Here is an 8,767-nt window from a genome sequence, read left to right as displayed (position 1 = left end):
ACTTTTCACATCTGCTTTTTAATCCATTTTCCAAACTATTCGCTTGAAATGTAGTGTTTTTTGTCAGAATGTTGCTAGTCGTATAAAAGCTTAACTTTTATACACGAGCAACGCTATTCTAACTTTTAAACACAAGTTTTTAGGCCGTAGATTCTCATCTCCCCTTCTCTGTTTGCATATTTTCAAGCAAGATCTATGGGGAGGTGAGAGGCCAATCGACGACGATCTGCTAGCCCAACTGCTCGAGGACGAGGAACAACCATCACGACTAATTTTGGAGATCCCTTTTTCTCGAAACACCCCAAATAATCCCCCGACCCCTCCTCAAAACATGGGTCGAGTAAAGTCTAAAGCCCAGAAAAATAAATCATCCAATCCTCCTTCAAATCAGCCTACTCCTCAGGCTGAAATTCCTTCGACCAGTGGTCAAGATGAAAATACTCCTGATCCAGAAATCCAAAATCAAGCCTGTCTCCATAATATTATTCTACCAGACGTCGAATGGTACCTCGCTCCCCCTAGCACGATCACTGCTAGGATGGTAAATAATTTCATCAGAAAGTATGGACTTTCTGGGGTTACTTTATTCCTTCCCACCACTGACCAACTGGCAAACCTGCCTGGTGGCGCCTTCAGCGCCTGGTCTAGGTATCATATTGAGGCAGGAGCAATCCTGCCTCTTCATTCTTACTTCTAGGGAGTGGCCAATTACTTCGGGGTCACTCCTTTCCAAATAACCCCGAACGGGTATAGAATGCGCTTCGTACTCTATATTCTTTACAGCCATAAAAAATGGCCTGTCCCTTCACCTCATGAGATCAACTACCTGTTCGATCTCAAATCTAACCCCAACTAGGACAATACGGGGTTCTTTCATTTTTGCCACCAGGAATCAACCTGCACCTTCCTGAGTGAGACTACCTACAATTCTAATGTAGGAAAGTACCACCAAGAGTACTTTTTGACTACCGACCTGGTCGCCAACAACCTAGCCTTCACCCAAGGAAGTAACTTCTTCGTTTTCTTGGTTGTATATTATTCCTTGTATTTTATCTGCATCTCTCTTAGAAATTTAGCTTTATTCAGGTCCATGGCTGCGACCAGCTCCTACTCCAGAAATGGAGCTTCGAGCAACGCTACTGGCCAGCATGTCCGACGTAGAGAAGAGCGTCAAACAGCTGGTCACTGAGGCAAACCTGAGACTGGTCGGGCTTCTGGCACCTCACCAAGACGTGAGGGAGTCCACGGCAGGGAGTGCCACTAGCGAGGAAATTCCCGAGCAGCACCCAGATGTGTCGCAACCTCAAAGGAAGAGATCAACTGGCGTGACAATCAGGGAACCCTCTAGCACCCCGCGAGCGGCCGCGGCCTCTGCCCCTTCAGGAAAGGGAAAAAAGAAAGCTTTTGAACCCCTTGCGCCTATCGATGAGTCTTCAGATGAGAACGGTACTGATCTCTCACTCTTAGATAGTTTGCCAATTCCCTGTCACTTATTTGACGGGGACGGCAACTTTAAGTATACTCCAAACTTAGATTCAGATTTCTTCCAAGCAGTAAGTGAGGGTAGCAGTAGTTCAGTAAGTAATATAGCGACCAGTAATTATAGCTCGGGTATTTTACTTACAATTTCCTTTGTTTCCTTTTCTGACATATCACACATTTATTTATACTATCTAACTATTTGTGTACTTACCTTCTTGCAGACATGGCATCCGAAGAGATGTTCGATCTTTATAGTGCGCCTGATGCTCCTGCGAGCAAGAAAAAGGCGAGCAGGAGGCATCGTGGGAAGTGCAGCAAAGATCCTCTGGCCATGAAGGCCCGCACTGAGGACCCTCCAGCAGTTGATCCTTCTAAAAACACAACAACACCTCCATCTCCTGTCGAGCAGCAAACTCCGTCTGTACCGGTCGGGTCGACCCCTTCCCCACCGGCTTCAGTTGACCAAACTCAGCCAGCTGCCCCTGCTCCAACATGGGATGACATATCGAGCCGCGCTCTAAGATCGGCCAAGGACAGGATGACAAGGATCCTGAGGCATGAGCGCAGCCGTGAAGCCATGGCTGGGACTGAATCGATGGAAGTTAACCAGATCTTGAACCACGCCCTAAATGAGCTCGCCAGTGTAAGTTGTCTCTTCCTGTTGAGACAATATTTTTATCTATAATAGTCATTTTAACTTTTTCTCTAATCGCAGGCAATGCTGACCGTGACTACTAGCCGGCTCCGCTCGGGGGTCATCACTGAACAATCCAAGTCGTCCGAGCAATGACATGCTGAGGAGCTTAAGGCCATCAAAGAGAAATATGTCGAGCAGCTTGAGGTGGCTCGGAAGGCAAATACAGCATTGCTCGAGGAGAAAAATAAAATGGCTGATGTGGATGCCAAAAATCTACCAAGAAAAAAATCCCCAGTACCTGGTTAAAATACAAGGCTCACGGTCACTTAGTCACATTATTAAGCTTAGACCTGTAAGTCTTGTGAAATCGGGAGATTGTCCCAAGGGAAGCATCACCTTATGAGCCGTGAAGTATGGCCTTGCTAGGCTGAGAGGCCAAGCTATGCGTCACAAGAGGGCAGGTGCACAAGGGCCTCGCGGCAAGGGCCTCGCACCATGTACCTTGTGGGGGAGGCCTCGCACCATGTACCTCATGTGGAGGGCCTCGTGCGTGCACCACCATCTCGGCCACGGTCTCGCGCGTGCATTGGGCCATCATCCCGAGAGGCGCCTCGCGCCGTGCACCTCATGTGAAGGGCCTCGCGCACACACCACCATCTTGGCCACAGTCTCGCGCGCACACTGGGCCATCATCCCGAGAGGCGCCTCACGCCGTGCCCCTAAGATGCCTTGCACCACCGTGGTCCCACGGCCCCTAAGATGCCTCGCACCACCATGACCTTCACCTAGTCTAGGTACCGCCTCGCAAGCCTAGGGGCCTCGCCTCACATTACCATGCACCACAAGGAGTGTTGGGGGTGGCTCGACGGAGGCATCACAAGACACTGCTAGACTCAATTTCATGGTGCCATCCCACAAGTTCCGTAATTACCAAGCACCTTGGAATAATTTAAGGGTGTCAGCACTTGAAGCCCATGGGAATAAGATACCTTGTGAGGATAGGAACGTTTGGCTCGAGGAGGTCGTATAGGTACGATATGCGCCTGCGAACTAAGAAGAATTAGAGTATGGACATGATGTCCATGCCAGACAAGTAATGGCAGTACAAGAGTGGTACATGGTACGAACTCCTTCAACATGCTTATGAGGTCTGTACCAGACAAGTAGTGGAGGCACAATAAGGCACCAAGACAGGAGTGCTTTTGCAAACCTCTGACACGTACTGGAGTAGACCACCACTCTTCCAGCACCACTGCCACCTGTGTTGTCACCTTTAGCAGAGTACTCGTGTACTAATTGGTCTCAGGGGACCACCATGTATAAGGGGGCCATTAGAGCCCAGCTATAAATATAGCTTGACCCCCCAGAATAGGGGGTTGGAAAATCCATTGTATGCAGAGGCTATAAAGAAATATACATATTTAATCCATTGTTGATCTGTGTTTATACTTCCATAAGTTCATTCTAAGTTCTAATCTAAACAACGCTACACTTACCTTTGAGTTTTCCGATCTAATTTCGTTGACGAGATTTCACCGTCAACAGTTTGGCGCCATCTGTGGGAAGGATAAGCATCAAGCCAGCATTCTTCCATCACTTTCAACAAAGAAAGATGCTAAGATGTTCAAAACGCCTATGGAAAATACAAGATGATGAGGTTCTCCGGGATGAAGTAGAGCGGAGGGCTTCCCAGAAAGTCCCCCCTCCGCCCAAGCATGGAGGCAGACCCGAAGAGTCTCTTCCCCCAAGGGAGGAGAAGGAAGCATCATTCCCGGCCATCCGGCCCGACGGAGGTCATCTGGAGCTGCCAGTGCATCCACTTCACCGGCCCCCGGTGGCACCATGCTCAGGCCACCTAGACCTAGGTCCATTGACGCACAGGCCAAGCAAGGGTCCCGGGGTACGCTCAATAAGTTCCAGCTCAAGGACTCGTTTCTACAAGGATGAGATTCACGAGTTGCATAAAAAGACTCGAAGGCTGGAAACCACGATAGAGAACATGCAGGGGGTTTTAAACGACCTACTGTAAGGGAAGTCAAGCATACCCCTCCCTAAGCGTAAAGGGAAGGAGCATGAAAAAGGGGAAAACACTATCCCCATATACGATGGGGGAACCCAACTTTCCACCAGTAAAACCCCCCAGACAAAGTACCAGGGAGGACCTAGGCCGACAAAATGTCCCTAGGAGCAAAGGCGGAGGGAAGGTGATGGTCATAAGAACGAGGCCAAAGTCCCCCCAAAAGAGGCACCCCCTGGCCTAAGAAAAGAGCTCCATGGGAAGAGGTCAGAAGTGAGAAACGCACCCCCCGCGGTTCCCCCGAGGAACACAACCAAGGCAAGGGATCTGCCCGAGAATCCACAAAACTCCTTATGCAAAAAGAGGAGGGGACTAGACACCAAAATGTGAAGCCCTTGAGGCAAGATCACCCCTGCACTTGGGGGGCACATGGATGACAAAGAATTCGACCGTGATTCACCCTTCACAAGGGAGATTCAGGCTGAGCAAATGCCCACTGGCTTCAAAGAGCCTTGCATGACTCCGTACGAAGGTACTACAGACCCAAAATATCACTTAGACTCCTTCAATAACTTGATGAGGTTAAGAGGGGTCAATAACAGGGCAAAGTGTCATTGCTTTGTCGTTACGCATAAAGGAGTGGCATACAAGTGGTTCAAGAGGTTAAGGCCAGGAACAATCGAGTCATGGCAACAATTCTCTGATGAATTTCTTCAGCAACACCATGCAGCCTGTGATTACGTCATGCCAACTACCAGCCTCGCTAACATCAAACAAGGCGAGAATGAAAGTCTGAAGGACTACATCAATAGGTTCAGTGTAGAAGCAACAAAGGTGGGAGGTTTAACCAAAGCGGAGCTCAAGATGGCTATTAGATCCGGAGTTCATTCAGGAAGCAAGTTGTGGGATAACATGCTCAAAAGAGAAGTTTCGAATTTGGATGACTTCTACGAGAGAGCACAGAAGTACATACGTATGGAAGAGGGCCATAAGAACTTCTATGTTGAAGAAAGCGAACCTTCCTCCAGTGGCCCTACTACCAATACGTCTGAAGATTCCATGTAGAAGGGGGCGTCATGCTAGAGGGGTTACTGACCTAGTTTGAGATTGAACGAAGACCATCTAGCCATGAAAGTCCCGACCCGAGGGGAGATCACCTCAAAAATTGCAAAAAGGGTCTCAAAAGTAGACGTTTGCAAAAAGGGTCTCCAAAGTAGACGCTTGCAAAAAGGGTCTCAAAAGTAGACACCACCAAAAAGGGTCTCCAAAGTAGACGCTTGCAAAAATGGTCTCAAAAGTAGACGCCACCAAAAAGGGTCTCCAAAGTAGACGCTTGCAAAAATGGTCTCAAAAGTAGACGCTTCCAAAAAGGGTCTCAACGAAGACGCTTGCAAAAAGGGTTTCAAAGAAGACGCTTGCGAAAATAGTACTATGCCTAATGACGAGAAGGACGCTTCTCGCAAGAAATAATAAGCGCACACAAAAATAGATAAAAGGATAGCTAAAACCCAAAGGGTCAACATATCCTTATAGATACAACCAAGGTGCACCAAAGAGAGACATATCAAACCCCCTTTCGCGTGGGCTCCAAAGGACCTTGAGCATGAAAAATACAAAAAAAAAATATATATATATAATAAAAAATAAAAGGAAGAGAAAAGTCTACAAGAACGCCTAAAGGCCTCCCTATAGACTGGGGGGCAAGTGTGGATGCCAAAAATCCACCAAGAAAAAAATCCCCAGTACCTGGTTAAAATACAAGGCTCACGGTCACTTAGTCACATTATCAAGCTCAGACCTGTAAGTCTTGTGAAACTGGGAGATTGTCCCAAGGGAAGCATCACCTTGTGAGCCGTGAAGTATGGCCTTGCAAGGCTGAGAGGCCAAGCTATGCGTCACAAGATGGCAGGTGCACAAGGGCCTCGCGGCAAGGGCCTCGCGCCATGCACCTTGTGGGGGAGGCCTCGCACCATGTACCTCATGTGGAGGGCCTCGCGCGCGCACCACCATCTCAGCCACGATCTCACGAGCACATTGGGCCATCATCCCGAGAGGCGCCTCACGCCATGCACCTCATGTGAAGGGCCTCGCGCGCGCATTAGGCCATCATCCCGAGAGGCGCCTCACGCCGTGCACCTCATGTGGAGGGCCTCATGTGCACACCATCATCTCAACCACGGTCTCGCGCGCGCATTGGGCCATCATCCCGAGAGGCGCCTCGCGCCGTGCACCTCATGTGGAGGGCCTCGCGTGCACACCACCACCTCGGCCACGGTCTCGCGCGTGCATCGGGCCATCATCTCAAGAAGCGCCTCGCGTCGTGCACCACATGTGGATGGCCTCGCGCGCACACTGATGGCCTCGCGCGCATAATGGTGCCCAGGCCAAGGTGGCCTCGCGCGCATAATGGTGCCCAAGCCACGGTGGCCTCGCGCGCACGCTGGTGGCCTCACGTGCACATCCGTGCATCTTATCTCGCGGCTCCCATGGCTTCGCACCTAGCACCCTTCGACCATACAGTAGGGCCTTGCACCACCATGGTCCCACGGCCCCTAAGATGCCTTGCACCACCGTGGTCCCACGACCCCTAAGATGCCTTGCACCACCGTGGTCCCACGGCCCCTAAGATGCCTCACACCACCATGACCCTCACCTAGTCTAGGTACCGCCTCGCAAGCCTAGGGGCCTCGCCTCACATGACCACGCGCCACAAGGAGTGTTGGGGGTGGCTCAACGGAGGCATCAAGAGACACCGCTAGACTCAATTTCATGGTGCCATCCCGCAAGGTCCGTAATTTCCAAGCACCTTGGAATAATTTAAGGATGTCAGCACTTGAAGCCCATGGGAATAAGATACCTTGTGAGGATAGGAACGTTTGGCTCGAGGAGGTCGTATAGGTACGATATGATCCTGCGAACTAAGAAGAATTAGAGTACAGACATGATGTCCATGCCAGACAAGTAATGGCAGTACAAGAGTGGTACATGGTACGAACTCCTTCAACATGCTTATGAGGTCCGTACCAGACAAGTAGTGGAGGCACAATAAGGCACCAAGACAGGAGTGCTTTTGCAAACCTCTGACATGTACTGGAGTAAACCACCACTCTTCCAGCACCACTACCACCTGTGTTGTCACCTTTAGCAGAGTACTCATGTACTAATTGGTCCCAGGGGACCACCATGTATAAGGGGGCCATTAGAGCCCAGCTATAAATATAGCTTGACCCCCCAGAATAGGGGGTTGGAAAATCCATTGTATGTAGAGGCTATAAAGCAATATACATATTTTACTCCATTGTTGATCTGTGTTTATACTTCCATAAGTTCATTCTAAGTTCTAATCTAAACATCGCCACACTTACCTTTGAGTTTTCCAATCTAATTTCATTGATGAGATTTCACCGTCAACAGCTAAGGAGATGAAGGAAAAGCAGGCTGCTCTGGGAAAAGCTCTCAAGGCAAAGGCGAAGTACAAAGAGTCCCACATTATCAATTTTCACAAAGCCAAAAAACTCGAGGCGGACCTGATCGAGAGCAGGCAGGAGGCTGAAAAGTTGGAGGCTTGCATCAACGAGCTCGAGAAAACCAAGGCGAGCAATCTTGAGAGGTACAAGGGCGCCACGTCCAAGTGCTTCTATGATTTCTGGAAGCACAACCAAGGGGCCAATTTCAGCTATCTCTCCGAGCGCATGAGGCAAACATAAATAGCCCAGTGCGTTGCTCGCTTGGAAGAAGAAAAGAGAGCGAAAACCCAAGCCTCGCCCGAAATATCTTTGGCCACTGGTGTTGAGGGTGCGGAGGATGAAGTCGAAGCTGCTGTTGACCAGGAACATCCACAAGACCCTCCTGCTTCTTAGCTTATTTCTCTTTTAATTTTAATTTTTCAATATACGACCTACAGATCGAGATGTAAAAACAATTGTTATCTTTAATTGCTGTGTGGGAAATTTTTTTCCTTTTAACAAACAATTACATCCGAGCAGTAACTGCTCGCGGTGTAAAAGAATTCCTTTTTGATATTATAATACTTGCATTTATTATAACACATGTTCGCATGACCAAACTTAGCATAGTACTTTGGTTTGATTTAACAAAATACAAAATTTTGAAAAATACTCTAAGTACCATAGCATGCTTTCACTTATTTTGCTCGTGTGTTTACATACCTGTCGATGTGCTTTGCTTACTAGATGCCTTATATGCCCCCCAAGTGATTGAGGAACTTTAGGTCCTCGGTCACCTGCCTTGACTAGGACCTATTCGAACATTACTGCTCGTAGCAATGAATGAAAATATAGCAAAATAACACACGTAATGAGCAAATACTTGTAATAAATATAATAGTTGGCAAGAATGACTGGCTGCGCATAAATGGACAAAACATGTCTGTACGAGTGATCAACAAAATGATCTTACACTTATAAGCGATCGGTCATGTAAAATTTCCAACCCTTTTTCATAACTTGTAAAAAGTAAAATTAATACAAGCCAATTATTTAGGAAGAATTGTTTATTGATAGTACTTGTGCAGGTGTTCTCCATTCTAATAGCGAGGAATGAGATCTCCATTTAAGCGAGCAAGTTTATAGGTGCCTGGTTGAAGGACTTCTTCAATTTGGTACGGTCCT

Source organism: Humulus lupulus, chromosome 5 (genome assembly GCF_963169125.1).
Source record: "Humulus lupulus chromosome 5, drHumLupu1.1, whole genome shotgun sequence".
NCBI classification, from domain to species: Eukaryota; Viridiplantae; Streptophyta; class Magnoliopsida; order Rosales; family Cannabaceae; genus Humulus; species Humulus lupulus.
This window is presented reverse-complemented; position numbering follows the sequence as displayed.